General features: G+C 43.4%; 1 pseudogene; it reads right to left on the reverse strand.

The window, feature by feature from the left end:
* Positions 1–766: 766 nt before the first annotated feature.
* Positions 767–15,615, reverse strand: LOC119322682 (annotated as a pseudogene).
* Positions 15,616–16,667: the final 1,052 nt, after the last annotated feature.

The raw sequence follows: 16,667 nt of genomic DNA on the forward strand, positions 1-16,667 counted from the left end.
TCTTGGGAGAGAGGTCTTTGTTCGTGTTCCTTTGGTGTTCATCGCGGTTCTGGATTGTTCGTCAAGGACACTATGTATGATGTTACGGGTAAGTTTTGGATTGTTCGTCAAGGACAGTAGGACACTATGTACGATGTCACGGGTAAGTCCAGTACGACGACTTACTTGAGGTCGTCCTAGTTTGCCACCCACCCCCCAACTCTTTTCAGCAATCAAGAGTGGTTGGTGCATTGGCAAGGAGATTTTGTTTCGAGTTATTGCTCTTTGAAGGTGACTGACCTCAGTCGAGGCGCATCCTTGTTGGCCAGTGCAGGGCAATGCCCTTATGCGTTGGAGTTGTATTGTGTGCGTTCGAGTTGGAGTGTTGTTCGCTACTCACCGGCATGTGGTGGGAGCTTGCCTATATTCTTGAGCTTTACCCTCTGTCTTCTAGAAAGTTAAGACACAATTTGGGGTGCTCACTAAATAAATTAAAAAGAAAGATATCTTGTCTTGAGTATTTCATCATTCAAGCATATATCCACAGTTGGCATCACCACATGCACAAAAATAATAACTAGAAGTCCATGTCAAACAAAGTCAAGGTGACAACAATCGAGACGAGTGTCTGCAGCTTCTTTGTTCTAATTCTTAATTATGCAGAACCATCATAACACCATAATAATATACTTCCTCTGATCCATATTAATTGTCGCTGACTATCGGGGGAGTAATAAATCTACAAAGTATCACCTTGAAATACTTGCTAGGCAAGTGGAACTGGGACAACGAGATGAGGGCAACGGTAGACATAGTATAGCACTACTGGAGTTGCCTTCCATAAAAATGCAACGGAGCATCATCATCAAATAGGGGATGGTACCAATATGGCTTAGGCACCGGCCACCTGTCCTCCAAATTCTTTTCAGTGCAAATTCATGTTAAAACAAATACTAAATGAATTTGCAGTGCGAAACAGCACAAATACCTGTTTTTCTTAACTGTTGCGGCACCCATTATGTCAGTGGCATGGTCCATTCCTCTTTGTCATAGAAAGAAAGAAAATATTAATGCAAGCACCCCGAATGGATATATATCTAGACAACAAGAACCCGAGACAGATATAAATGAGACAACAAAACAGGGAAAGATGTACCTTTGAGATGGGAGATCAATCCCGCTTAAAACTTCCACGATGATTGCCCTCGGCAGGTAAGGAGTTACACCAGTTTCACCATAGAAGTTCATGCCAACAAAATACCCATTATCAAAATTAACAAGGGGCCCTCCAATCCCAACCTAGTACACGAAATAGAATGGAGAAGTTGTAATGCCTTGGATAGATTATGATGATAACTAAGTATGTGTATCAATAGATTACAGGGGAAGCACACATAGATTATGTCACACCTATCTATATCAGATTATCGGTTACCATTAGGGGGGAGGGGGGATTCACCAGTGTACCTTCTTGATTTTACATGTAGAGAGCTTAAGGTCTTCGCAGTTAAGTTTCTCATTCGGACGCTTCTTGACCAATCTACCAATTGTCCCCATCAATAATCCATCCTCAGCCTCGCGCCCTATAGCAACTACTCTTCGTGTTCGTTCCACCGTGCAGAAAATATTCTCCGGACGAATACCATATAGAGGCTTCTGAAGACTGATGACAGCAATGTTATAATCTGAATGGTACAGTTCCAGTGTCCCATGAACGACCTGTTTCGGTGGGAGAAGTACTTTAATCTGAAACGGTAGATAAAGTCAACTCAATTAGCCATCATCTCACTACAGAGAACAAGGAAAGTAATTAGGAGCAACAACCTTCAGTTTCTCATCAATCTTGTCTTCATCAACCCGACTTCTAACCAAACTGGCCGAAGTAAGGATAACAGGCTTACCATTTTTATGCCACTTTATAAGTAGGCCTGTACATGAAAAATATCTCACATCTCCTACACACAAATAACTTTGGCCATTATTCAGTGGAAACAAATAATAGAATAAACAAATGATCAACATATGACTGTAAAATCACCATCGTATGAAGAGAGTGAGACAACACGCCGGCCAATATTTGTAACAACTTTCTTTGGAAGTTTAGCCCAGACCTGCTCCCCAAAGCTACGATGATCAAGATTGCAATTGTAGTCCTTATAACCATATAATTGACCAAATTCCTCTTCAAATGTATTAAACAATCTCCCATCGCCTGGTTATGGAAACAAGAAGGGAAGTTATGTCACTGCAATAGCTAGAAAAAGGTTATAGAAGATAGAAGTCGCCAATATAGAAAGCAATGACTTACATTCGAGCACAAGTGGTGGTGGCTGAGGATATCCACGTGATTTTAAATAATTCACATCTGCCATAAATCCTGAAGCAATAAAATGATCAATATGAGTACTAAAGATGATGTGTACAATAAAATCGAGAGATGTGCATATTTCAGGCCCCAACTCTTACCCTAGTCTAATCTACAACCCTCAACAATAATACCGTCTAAGAATCAACCCCGACTGTTAAAACCGGTCAGCATTCAACCTCCCCTCCCCTCCCCACATCCTGCCTTTGACCCAATTGACCGGTTTTGACCCATTGACCATCCAGTCAGATAAAATCAAAATTTCCAGAAAAAAAATCTATAAAATTTAGAAGATTAAAGAAATTGTAATGTAATATAAAAATTCTAGAAAATTAAAAACTATAAATTAATTTTTTTAATAACTTTTTTGTCATGATGCTCTGCTCAATTTTTTAAAAATGTTGTAAAAATTCCAGAAAATTTTGAAAAAAAAAGTAGAGTCAAGAAAACAATACTAAGCATTCTGGGAAAGTTGAATTTTTTTATATTACAGATTTTTTACAAAGATTTCATTTTCTTGATTCTTTTTTTTTCATTTCATAGACTTATTTCCTGAGAATTTAGATTTTTTGCTGATGTGGCTTGCTGACTGGATGGTCAACAGGTCAAAGCCGGTCAACAAGGTCAAAACCAGGTGTGGGGAGGGGAGGGTTGAATCTTGGCCGGTTTTTAAAGGATTCGGGGTTGATTCTTAGACGGTGTTACAGTTGAGGGCTGTAGATTAGACTAGGGCAAGAGTTGGAGGTTGAAATATGCACTTCTCTTTAACATCAACATATCATTCTCTGCACATCATCAACAGATAGCATTTTGAAAGATTGATTCACACCTGATGGGACTATGCTGTATACACCATCAGGCAAGGTATATCCACGGAAGTTTGTAGAGTTTGGGCTGCAATAGAATAATGTTGAGTTTTTTCACGAAATAAATAGATGCACAGAAGTGTCAGTCCAACAGCAAAACAGCAAAAACCAACACGTGAGCCAGATCGTAGAGAAGGAAACCAGGTATGAAAAAAGACATGGAAATCAGGCTTATCAATACTAAACAGAAGTCAAGAGGATAGAGCAGATGCATAGGTCAAAAATATGAGCCACATTGTCCATGTTTAAGTCTGAACAAATGACTCCCCCTTCCTCATTTGAAAGAATATTTACCAACTTCAACACTAAGGCCATATTCTTCTCCTATCTTTTGGTTATAATCAAAAGTTCTGCTGCCACAACAAGGTAAATCCTCTCCCAGTTCTATGAGGCACATATATATATATATGTGTGTTACCCATGGATCCATAAATCAATGGATGGATGTGGCAGACAAGCTAAGTGCAACACTTTTTTTCCGAGAATGTGCGCAACACATTTACAATGTCGATCTATCAAATTATTAGATAAAGAGTAGGAGATTAGAGGTGTTGTACATTTGTATCTATTTTTTGTTATTTCAGATTTATGAACTCCCAAAGCCCTATTGGCTTTTTCTATGACTTCTTGAAGCACCAAAATATAGGCAGTAGTGTACGTAGTATCAACAGGGAGCTGTTTTTCATATTACCACTTCGTTATTGAGATATAATTAATTGGTCATGGGGTTTTTCACTTACATTTTTTCAAGTGTTCGAGGGTTGACAAGTGATTCCATCATTCAGTTGGCAGGTTTTAGTTGACAACTTAGATAAAGAATGAATAATGTTAATTTGTGAGGATATGCTTATTCGTGGACGTTTATCTATCAACATGCTACGAACCCACAGAGATTAGTAGCAATCGCTTTGTGTCACACAAAGGATTCAGTCACAAGAACACATAGTTCTGTAGATGAGAAGAGGGGAAAGCGGAGATACAGAGTAGCGGATAGGAAGAAGATAGACGGACAAAATATTCTTTTACCCTCCTTATCCCCTCAGGTTAGCCTTAGTTTTTGCTTAAGAGGGGCACGTCCGGTAGATGGGCCAAGCCGGTCACGCGAGCGCCGGTTACCTGCTGGGCTTGACCGAGTCAGCTTCTAGGAGAGGCCTTGGTCTTGGCTGGCCCACATGGCAGGTGCGTAGCACAACAGTTCTCCCCTAATTTTCTGTCATGTTCTGATCGCTCTTATGGTTGTAGGGCAAATACAAAATAGTTAATTATTTTGCTAAGTGTGAGGTCTATTTCTTACGATAGTTGCATGTAATATGTTATCTTGTTCAACTCTTCATATGATATTTGTGAGAACACTTAAATCCCTTCAATGCCTGTATCAAAAGATGGTTCGCCTTACAAGGGAGGAACTAGAACAGGATGTGTGTTTTGAACAAAACAAATATAGATACGCAAATTGGGGATGATGTAGCTCATAATAATAAGTACTAGAAGCAAAGGAGACATACCTGAGCTTCTCCAAATATTCCAAGTGTACACGAAGCGCAACACGCGGTAGGAACCAGGTAGTTTCCTTATCGATGTCAACCTCAATGCTCAATCCCACAACGTCCCCAGCTAGATTAATAACTGGCCCTCCAAGTCCAGCCTAGAGCCAAAAAGAATAAAGCAGTAAGGGTCGCAAAGGAAAAATGACTTTGGTGCCCAAAGTTAATTAGAATGACAAAATAAAAGGGGTTGGGATTACGGCGCAATAATTTTGTTCCACATTTTTCATCATGCCAAAAAAGTACGTAGGAAATAGCGAACAGCTTACCTCTGTGATAGGACAAGGGAAAGGGATCAGAGCATCTGTAGCTTGCTGCTGTGACAGGATATCAATAGGCCCGAGCTAAAGGCTCGCCCAACAGCTACTAGATCATGCTGCCAGTCTATATGAGAGTGCAGATCTACAGGAAGTACTTTTCCGAAGCGGAAGGACGTGACAATCGCAATATGACTATCATACAGCCCCAAGAACCCATCGAAACTTGCTTTGTTGGGAAGGCGCACATTAACCTATAGTGAAAAGAGTAGTATGCATCAGCCCAATCGATCACATTTACCTTGAAAAACAAAGGGAAAAATTGAACACACGGGCGATTAGCAGCACCAACCCTCAAATTATCAGCTCTGTTTCTGTTCTTTTCAAATTCTGTAACCAAACGTTTTGAAGTCACAAATCTTGATACTACTGGAAACTCCGTTCCCTTGTGTTGTAAAGCTACGCCCGAGCATGCAAATAACATCTTATCTCCTGCATAAAATCGTCATTTAGATCATGAACTAGTGATGATTAAATACAAATTAGAAAATTCAGAAGCGGAAAGACGCATAATTACCATCATATAAAGCAAGCGAGACAACCTTGGAAGTCAATGAATCATCAGAAACTGCATCTGCATAACCAAATGGCTTCTCTACAAAACTCCGGCTCGGAACAGGTGGATCAGGACATCCAAATCGATCCAAATAATCTTCATTGCACTTGTCCATGGTCTTGTTGACTAATTAAAGAACATGGTAAACCACGACCGTGAGTTCTCTATAATAGTAAAGCAATATATGCAAGAGAAGGAAGAACCAACAAACATGAAATCACTGACTCACGTTGCACCATTCGTTCTATATTGCGTCTTTGGCGAGGAGTAACAGTAGAAATCAAATAGTCAATCTTGCTCTTCTCTGTCGGCCTGAAGCAAAATATAATTGGCCAGAAATGCTTAGTAGAGAATCATATCCCTAGTAAATATTAGAGGCCCAAAGCGACATTAAAAAGGCCAATTGAAAAATAGGCCCTACGCATGGAAAAAACTTATAGAAACAAATTTTTTTAGCACATCATTAATATAACTTTTTGTCCCTTGCAAGAATTTCATCTTTGCTAAAAGATACATATGAGAACTCATAAGTACTAAAATAATCCCTCCTTTCACCAATATAAGATGTTTTGGAAATTTCAGTATGAACTACATATGCAGACTGAAATGAGTGAACATACATACTAAAACACGTCTATATACATTTGATTCAGAAAAAAGTTAGAACATCTTATAATTTGGAATGGAGGGAGTAACTTTTTAATAAAACGCCTCATCCTTCTAACTTTCCTTGATATAAAAACATGGAATATCTTAGTATGCAATGGTACCTAAAATATCATTTCCTAGTGCAATTGTAGCCAATGCATTGAGTAAGGGCTTGTTTGAGGAAGTCTCCAAAGAGAGTGAGGTTAGAGCTGTTGGGTTAAATGATTTCCAAAAGAAAATTCTCACTTTTGTTCATACTCTGTATTATAAATTTTCAATTATTACTAATACTAGTTACCAGTAACTCCGCCTATGTTGTCTCAACATAGCCGGTCCCAAGTCCGGGTAAAGGAGGAGGGTTGTGATAGGCTTGGCGAGCCAACGTAAAAACTCAGCCACTCTTATGGAGATGAAACCCAAAAGATTTTCGTTGGGGCGTAACCCTCTCAGCGACGCGCCACATCGGAACCCGGGTGTGGTGGAAAATGGGCAAGGGCCGGGCCGTCACCCCCCAAGTGGCGCGCCGTATCTTGATCCGGATACGGTGGCAAGTGAGCGAGGATCGGGTCGTCGCATCCTTAGTGGCGCGCTACATCGGCGCCCGGATGTAGTGGAAAATGAGCAAGGGTCTTCGCATTTGACTCGACGAGTGCGAAGGGTAAGGAAGCTAGCCGAGCCTAGGAGGATTCGCTTAGGTAGCTGGAACGTAGGATCTCTGACAGGGAAGCTTCGGGAGCTAGTTGATGCAACAGTGAGGAGAGGTGTTGATATCCTTTGCGTCCAAGAAACCAAATGGAGAGGACAGAAGGCGAAGGAGGTGGAGGATACCGGCTTCAAGCTGTGGTACACGGGGACGGCTGCAAACAGAAATGGCGTAGGCATCTTGATCAACAAGAGCCTCAAGTATGGAGTGGTAGACGTCAGGAGACGTGGGGACCGGATTATCCTGGTCAAGCTGGTAGCTGAGGACTTGGTCCTCAATGTTATCAGCGCATATGCCCCGCAAGTAGGCCACAATGAGAACACCAAGAGGGAGTTCTGGGAAGGCTTGGAAGACATGGTTAGGAGTGTACCGATTGGTGAGAAGCTCTTCATAGGAGGAGACCTCAATGGCCACGTGGGTACATCTAACACAGGTTTTGAAGGGGCGCATGGGGGCTTTGGCTATGGCATCAGGAATCAAGAAGGAGAAGATGTCTTAAGCTTTGCTCTAGCCTACAACATGATTGTAGCTAACACCCTCTTTAGAAAGAGAGAATCACATCTGGTGACTTTTAGTAGTGGCCAACACTCTAGCCAGATTGATTTCATCCTCTTGAGAAGAGAAGATAGGCGTGCGTGCCTAGACTGTAAGGTGATACCTGGGGAGAGTGTTGTACCCCAGCATAAGCTGGTGGTTGCTGACTTCCGCTTTTGGATTCGTGTCCAGCGGGATAAGCGTGCCAAGGTCGCTAGAACGAAGTGGTGGAAGCTCAAGGGGGAGGTAGCTCAGGTGTTCAAGGAGAGGGTATTTAAGGAGGGCCCTTGGGAGGAAGGAGGGGATGCGGACAATGTGTGGATGAAGATGGCGACTTGCATTCGTAAGGTGGCCTCGGAGGAGTTTGGAGTGTCCAGGGGAAGGAGAAGCGAAGATAAGGATACCTGGTGGTGGAATGATGATGTCCAGAAGGCGCTTAAAGAGAAGAAAGATTGCTTCAGACGCCTATACCTGGATAGGAGTGCAGACAACATAGAGAAGTACAAGATGGCGAAGAAGGCCGCAAAGCGAGCTGTTGGTGAAGCAAGGGGTCGGGCATATGAGGACCTCTACCAACGGTTAGGCACGAAGGAAGGTCAAAGGGACATCTATAAGATGGCTAAGATCCGGGAGAGGAAGACGAGGGATATTGGCCAAGTCAAATGCATCAAGGACGGAGCAGGCCAACTCTTGGTGAAGGAAGAAGAGATTAAGCATAGATGGCGGGAGTACTTCGACAAGCTGTTCAATGGGGAGAATGAGAGTTCTACCATTGAACTGAATGACTCCTTTGATGAGACCAGCATGCGTTTTGTGCGGCGCATCCAGGAGTTTAAGGTGAAGGAGGCTTTAAAAAGGATGAAAGGAGGCAAGGCGATGGGCCCTGATTGTATCCCCATTGAGGTGTGGAAAGGTCTCGGGGACATAGCGATAGTATGGCTAACCAAGCTTTTCAACCTCATTTTTCGGGCAAACAAGATGCCAGAAGAATGGAGACGGAGTATATTAGTACCAATCTTCAAGAACAAGGGAGATGTTCAGAGTTGTACTAATTACCGTGGAATTAAGCTGATGAGCCATACAATGAAGCTATGGGAGAGAGTCATTGAGCACCGCTTAAGAAGAATGACAAGCGTGACCAAAAATCAGTTTGGTTTCATGCCTGGGAGGTCGACCATGGAAGCCATTTTCTTGGTACGACAACTTATGGAGAGATATAGGGAGCATAAGAAGGACTTGCATATGGTGTTCATTGACTTGGAGAAGACCTATGATAAGATATCGCGGAATGTCATGTGGTGGGCCTTGGAGAAACACAAAGTCCCAGCAAAGTACATTACCCTTATCAAGGACATGTACAATAATGTTGTGACAAGTGTTCGAACAAGTAATGTCGACACCGATGAATTCCCGATTAAGATAGGACTGCATCAGGGGTCAGCTTTGAGCCCTTATCTTTTTGCATTGGTGATGGATGAGGTCACAAGGGGTATACAAGGAGATATCCCATGGTGTATGCTCTTTGCGGATGATGTGGTGCTAGTTGACGATAGTCGGACGGGGGTAAATAGAAAGTTAGAGTTATGGAGACAAACCTTGGAATCGAAAGGGTTTAGGCTTAGTAGAACTAAAACCGAGTACATAATGTGCGGTTTCAGTACTACTAGCTGTGAGGAGGAGGAGGTTAGCCTTGATGGCCAGGTGGTACCTCGGAAGGACACCTTTCGGTATTTGGGGTCAATGTTGCAGGAGGATGGGGGTATTGATGAAGATGTGAACCATCGAATCAAAGCCGGATGGATGAAGTGGCGCCAAGCTTCTGGCATTCTCTGTGACAAGAGAGTGCCACAAAAGCTAAAAGGCAAGTTCTACAGGACGGCGGTTCGACCCGCAATGTTGTATGGCGCGGAGTGTTGGCCGACTAAAAGGTGACATGTTCAACAGTTAGGTGTGGCGGAGATGCGTATGTTGAGATGGATGTGTGGCCACACGAGGAAGGATCGAGTCCGGAATGATGATATACGAGATAGAGTTGGGGTAGCACCAATTGAGGAGAAGCTTGTCCAACATCGTTTGAGATGGTTTGGGCATATTCAACGCAGGCCTCCAGAAGCTCCAGTGCATAGCGGACGGCTAAAGCGTGCGGAGAATGTCAAGAGAGGGCGGGGTCGACCGATTTTGACATGGGAGGAGTCCGTTAAGAGAGACCTGAAGGATTGGAGTATCGACAAAGAGCTAGCTATGGACAGGGGTGCGTGGAAGCTTGCTATCCATGTGCCAGAGCCATGAGTTGGTTGCGGATCTTATGGGTTTCACCTCTAGCCTACCCCAACTTGCTTGGGACTAAAGGTTTTGTTGTTGTTGTTGTACTAATACTAGTTACCAGTATCGAAGAAAAAATTAAGGGCCTTTCCCCAACATCAGTTGGAAACCAAAACAGAAGTACTATCTGCATGTGTTTGTGGAATTACTTGCGGCTGGTTATGATGGAGAGGTAGTGGGAAAGGGTCAAAGAGAAGTAGGTGAGATCTCAAAAGAAGAGGAAGAAGAAAATATTTCGAGTCGCAGAGATCAATCAAATACTCGACTCGAACTGATCCATGCACAACTACCACTAAATATTACTCCCTCCGTCTCATGTTATAAGAGTGTTTTTTACACAATTAAAATAGATGCTTACAGCTGAAATAATGGTTCCCCATCAGGAGTAACAGTTGAAAGCAATGGGCCACGAGTCGCTTCTTGGACCCTCTTCCTCTTCTTTCGCTCTATAATGTGTGTTCCGCGAGGAGTAGCACTTGAAACCAATGAGCCACGACTGGGTTCTTGGTTCCTCTTCCTCTTCTCCCGCTCTATAATGCGTATTTCGCGAGGAGTAGCACTTGAAACCAATGAGACACGACTGAATTCTTGATCCCTCTTCCTCTTCTCTCGCTCTATAATGCGTGTTTCGCGAGGCGTAGCCCTTGAAACCAATGAGTCGCGACTGGCTTCATGGTCCCTCTTCCTCTTCTCTTTCTGCATCTTTGCAGTCCTGGAGCAAATAAATAAAGCCATAGAAATGTTTAGTATAGCGCCATATTCCTAGCAAGATATTGTAGGCCCAAAGCAAAATCTAAAAGTAGGTGCCATGCGTAGTGAAAGAAACACTTCTAAAAACAAAGCTTTTTTCATACATCATTAATATAATTTTCTGCCCCTTCTAAGAATTAGATCTTTGCTAAAACGAACGTACGAGAACTCGATCGTAAGTATGAATCCAACTTTTTGATAAAACGCCTCATACTTGAGGAAAAACTTCAGATATCTTTGCATGCAATGTTCTCCAAAATATATTTTTCTCGTGCTATTGCACCCAATGCATCCAGTACGTCTTTCTTGTGAAGACAGATTGGACTTGAACAAGTTCTCCTCGTGATGCCATAGTCACTACTCACAGGAATAACTGAATTGCTTGCATGGAACACCAAACTGGGAATCAATAAATAAAATGCAGTGTCTTATGTGGAAATAAAAATGATGTCGAATTACTGGCAGCCACTAGTGGCTATGATGTGGGAAAGGGTCGGCGAGAAGTACGTAGATGAGATCGAAAAGAAGATTGAAGAAGATAATCTTTGGAGTCACGGAGATCAACCAAATACAGTACTAGCAACTGAGGAAATAGACGCTTACAGCCGCGTAATTGGTTCCGCGCACCGATGCGCAACGTGGACGGGATGTGCCGGGGTGGATCTGTGAAGAGCTGGCGGCGAGATGAAGCAGCCGAGTAGGAGACGATGGATTTGAGGAACGAATTAGGGCTTGAGGGGCATCACGGACTTGCTTGCTGTGGCCTCTCTTATTCCCGTTTGTGAATGTGAACTTTCCATATCTGAACCTCAACTTTCAACAAGTACCAAGTTGCAACACCAGGACAGATAGATTAGGGCCCGCAGTCATGGGCAGCCTGCGTGATTCCTGGAACGCTGACGTGCTTGGTCTATCCACTGCAAAACCTCAAAGGGCGCCGGAGCTACTACCGAAACCACGCATCTTGGCTGGGACATTGGGGGTGAGCGGATCACCATGCCGCTGGATAGGTGCTGCAACGAGGACGACGAGATGGGAAGGAGCAGGCCTACGACCATAATTCTCATACAACAATTATAATCATGCGCAGCCCCGTTTCAAAACCATAACAGTAAATGTGTAGCTAGGTTAAAATAGACATCTTAATTCTTGCATGAAATTTATATTAGTATTACCTCCATCCCGATTTACATGTCTTTGAGTTGTCTACATAATTCGGGACAGAGGGAGTATAAAATAGCCACAAGATCACATAGCATCTTCAAACACAAGAACTACTACATATCCACATTAGTCCAGAAACAAAGTACAACAATATCAATGCATATCAGACTATGAAACTGCGAGCAAAGCAACACCAAAGTTCTTCATGCGCCCCCAAGGCCACAAGAAACCAAGTTATCATCCCGTGACAATCACTCGCTCCAAAAAGCCCTTCATGTCGAAAGTGACAGGCACGCATGTAGGAGTACTCGGAAGACACCTGTCTTTGTTCCCTCTGATGATAAACTACAGGTAAATTATTGACAAGCGCTCTGTTTCTCTGTTGGGAAGTGATACAGATTGGTCTGATTTGCTAATGGCACAGACAGTGTAACACCAGATGATACCAAATTCTTCTCACGCTTTGTCAGGAGCTTCGTGCTCTCTCTGCGGATGTTCTTACAACTGGGAAACTCGGCTGGATCAATGGCGCCTGTGCCGATGATCTTTGTCTCCAGACGAGTAGTAGCCGGCACGGTCTGGAGAGGCGACAAATAAGACAGATGAGAAACATGATTATTTTTTTAGTGGAGGACACCATGGCCCATGGGATTGATGAAGTGAGGTTTGCAGAGCAAATGTACGTACCGCGTGACGAGCGGTGCCTTGACTTCTCCTTGTCCGAGTATCCTGCATTGGAGGGGGATAATGCAATATGAGGATAACGCATTACATCTCAAACAGTGTAGTACCAACAGAAATGTTCATGATAGTACCTGAACTCTTGTCTCTCGAGCGGTGTCTCTTGGCTCTATCACGCTCCCTCTCATGATCAGAATCTCTACCCCTAATATCACGGTCACGGCCTCTTGATCTGCTTCTTTCTCTTTCCTCAGCACGGTCGACATTAGGCTCTGACCTCTCACTCTTCGAATTCGCTGCCTGGTCTCCTTTTCCATTTAGCTCAGCAGGCAACGGCTTATCCTTGGTATCACTGTTCTCCTTCACTTTCTCTCGTCCTGCTTTGTTCAGTGAATTCTTCTCCTGGCTAGAACTCAAAGGTACAGGAGTACCCCTATCACTAGCAACAGCACTTGCTGGACTCTCCTGTATAGAAGTGCAAATAAATCCAGCAAAAATTACAAAATAACTTCAAAAGCAACAAGATAATCTATAGTGATGTTCCTTACCTTAGACGCGTGTGTATCCGAGGCCCTTCTAACACTGAAGGAATCATTATCTTTATACACTGGTATATATTGTGCCTTTGGGAGGCTGTAGAGGTGAGCAAGAACCCTGCAAACTTCCTGAATTGCTGCCTCATCAGCATCAAAGACTGTCCACCAAGGAGGCTCTTCTGGAAGGGGAACTCGGTGCCTCCTAGCTGCGGCATACACAACTCCGCATGCTACTACTTCACTCTTAAACCGTACACAAAGAGTTGTCCGCAAGCTGATATAACAAACGTAGACTTGTTAGTAAGAGTGGATAACCAAGTACAAATGAAAAGGCAGATACAAACGTCCCTCAAAAGAAGAAAAGGCAGATGAACAACGGAACTTGGTATCAAGTAAAATGCAAGGTTTTAATGAATAAGCATTATACCAAGAAAAAAGAAAGCATCTAATGAACTACTCACTCCGTAAACTAATATAAGACGTTTTAGATCACTATAATTTTATATCTCCCTTAAAGAAAGATCTAGAAGGGGAGCCTTGGCGCAGTGGTAAAGCTGCTGCCTTGTGACCATGAGGACACGGGTTCAAGTCCTGGAAACAGGCTCTTGCAGAAATGTAGGGAAAGGCTGCGTACTATAGACCCAAAGTGGTCGGGCCCTTCCCCGGACCCGCGCAAGCGGGAGCTACATGCACCAGGCTGCCTTAAAGAAAGATCTAGCAAGTTCATTCCCTACAAACAAGTGCACGTGCACTTGGGGACCAGACCAGGCTGCAGCAGTACCGCATCACAGCATGTAGCAGGAGCATCAATTAACATATTAGGATAAATAATTTGCAGATCAGACACGCAACATGAATATAATTAACAACAATAAGATAATCCATGATCGAACAAAGTACCTATCATTGGCAAGGTTCCATGCTTCTTGTGTCAGCTCAGGGGCTTCGAGTGTTGCAAGGTAGTTCGAGATGAATTTGTGCGGGTGTTCAACGTGGCAAATAAACCCCATCTCCTTCAACAGATGTCGTTCAGTCCTTATCAGATCATGCCTCAGCTCTGTATATTTCTGCAACAAAGATGAGAGTAGCAGCTTTCAATTAACTACTATCCATGGAAAATAACTTACATATTTACAAAGAGCTGCAACAACAACATATGATACAGCAGCAATAATGCAAAAACTATGGTACAGATGCCATTCTAAGTTTCAAGTTTTTCTCTGCCACAACTATTAAGAAATGTGAATGTAAAAATGTTTCCAGGAAAATAGGATATGGGGAATAAAGTTCTGGTTATTTGAACAAAACATACCGTTGAAAATACATCCAAGAATTCTATTGGTAGGTTTTCTCTTCTGCATTCCATTCTATGGAAGACAAATATGATATGCTTTGATCTTCTTGGACTCTCCTCCAACTTCCCAGCCAACCAAACACAACTAGCAGCAACTCTCTGCAAGAAGAAGAAGAAAATCGAAGAGGCTCATTAGTCATTAGCTCAGCTCATAAAAGTCCGAGAATGGTTAGGCTGCAGTAAACTGGAGACAAACCTATTTACCTTGGCGCTAAACCGTGCAAATGATTTCTTGCAGTAAAACCGATGGAACAGTACTTGTGCTGTGGCCATCACTGCTTGTGGTCTTTGCTGAGTGAAGGAATCGGCAACACACATAATCAAATGTAGAAGAACAAAAAACTATAATGCAATAATTATGTCTGTTTAATCTTTTTTTTGCGGGATATGTCTGTTTAATCATAACTTGTCAATAAGATTAACATACTGATATATGTGAAGTTTTGCGATATAACTCACTGTGATATCTTCAAATAGTTTAGTATGAAAACAAAGTTTTTACTTTAGTATATTATCAACTATGATGGAGTCACGTCTTTACTGCTTTCGTAGCCAAATCACATTGCAGAGGACATCAACTCTCTATGCTATTCAGTCTGTTATAATTAATTGTTAATCCACTGAAGTAAAAAAAAAAAAAAACTTTGTTTTCGCACTAACCTATTTGAAGATGTCAAAATGAGCTGTGTTTCATCTATGTAACCCTAAGCGAATCCTAAGCCTAATGCACGCAAAACTTGCGTTTGAATGTGCTCGATTTCCCATGGAAGTTTACCACCAAACCCTAGAAAAACTTATGAACATGCAAAATTCGAGAACAAAGGGAGGCGGGGGGAGAGGGAGGACAAAAGGATACAGCCTGAGGAGGATGCCGCTCTCCTGGATGAGGTCGCAGCCGTAGACGCGGAGGGTCGTCTCGGCGGCCTCGTCGATCCCATCCTTCCGCGACGGCGACTCGCGCAGCTGCTCGTCCGTGAGGTAGAACGTGTCGATCGCCGTGTAAATCATGTCTCCCACTGCTCACGGCGTCCAATCGGGGCAGGACCCGTCCGGCCGGGGCGGCGCGCCGTGGCGGCTGGGGGTAGGGGGAGGCCCCGGTGAGATGGCCGGCGGCTGAGGGGAGGCGAGGTGAGGCGGCGACGGAGGTAGGGGCAGGGAGGAGGCTGGGGGAGCTCGGGGAGGGAAGAAGGCGACGGCGTGCGAGCGGGGGGTTGGCGGCGGCGTCGCGCGATAGGGAGGACCGGGGTGGAGACCTCGCCCCTCGAGGAAAGGGGATGGGATCGGCTGGGGTGGCAATTTTGCGGTAATTTTGCTGAATCACCAGGGATACTTCGGGCTTGCGATATCGAAATCGAAGCGATCGGCCTTCGCGCAATCACGCTGTACATTGGTCGGCTGAGTAAAAATTGACACTCCTCAAAAAAAAATTTACAGACTTGCCTTTTCCGGAACTTTAAAACGCACAAATATACGGGTTAAAAATATTTTTTTAAATGACCCTTTTTCATGATGTCCGGTCTGTGGCATCATATTGAATGACGAGACAACTACCTATACTCAAGCACCTCTGCTTAAGTCGTCGTGTTATCTAGCACAACACTCTAGACCAGGGCGTCATACTATCTAGCATGGCGCCTCAGCCCCAGGCACCATGAAGATGAGTCTCTTTTAAGATACTCCCTCCGTCCGGAAATACTTGTCGAAGAAATGCATAAAAATGAATGTATCTAGAACTAAAATACGTCTAGATACATCTATTCCTCCGACAAGTATTTCCGAACGGAGGGAGTATTTTGAGATTTGACTCACTTTGTGTTAGAAGTTCTAGAAGAAGAAAAAGTCAACTATGTGCATTTTCAAGTGGGCTGATACCCGATGGTGATCCGCCGCCCCCTCAGTAATCCGAAGAACTTGACCACTACATCCACTAGCCTCCCTGATTCCTCGCTTCTCCTGAACACCGAGCATTGCACCCGTTGGGCGTTGCTACAACGGCATCGCCATCGTCCATGTAGCTTCTTTCCCCTCCTAGCAGTTAAAGGCATCTTCAACGCCGATCCTTAAAACGGACACACTATTTGTTAGTGGATCGGTTTAAACTAATGTTAGCCGGCCATCCAATCCTACACCTCAAATGTCCGTTTATTTTAAATTTAAAGAAACCTAGATTAATGGTCTTCCGCCAATTTATGCATTTCGTTTAGTAGTCACGATAAATTGTGCACTTTGGTCTTAGTAGCCTTCCATCAAATTATGCATTTTGTTCAGTAGCCATGATTAGTACCTTCCGTCAAATTATGGACTTTGGTCTTAGTAGTCTTCCGCCAAGTTGTAGCATGATTAGTAGC

Source organism: Triticum dicoccoides, chromosome 6B (genome assembly GCF_002162155.2).
Source record: "Triticum dicoccoides isolate Atlit2015 ecotype Zavitan chromosome 6B, WEW_v2.0, whole genome shotgun sequence".
NCBI classification, from domain to species: Eukaryota; Viridiplantae; Streptophyta; class Magnoliopsida; order Poales; family Poaceae; genus Triticum; species Triticum dicoccoides.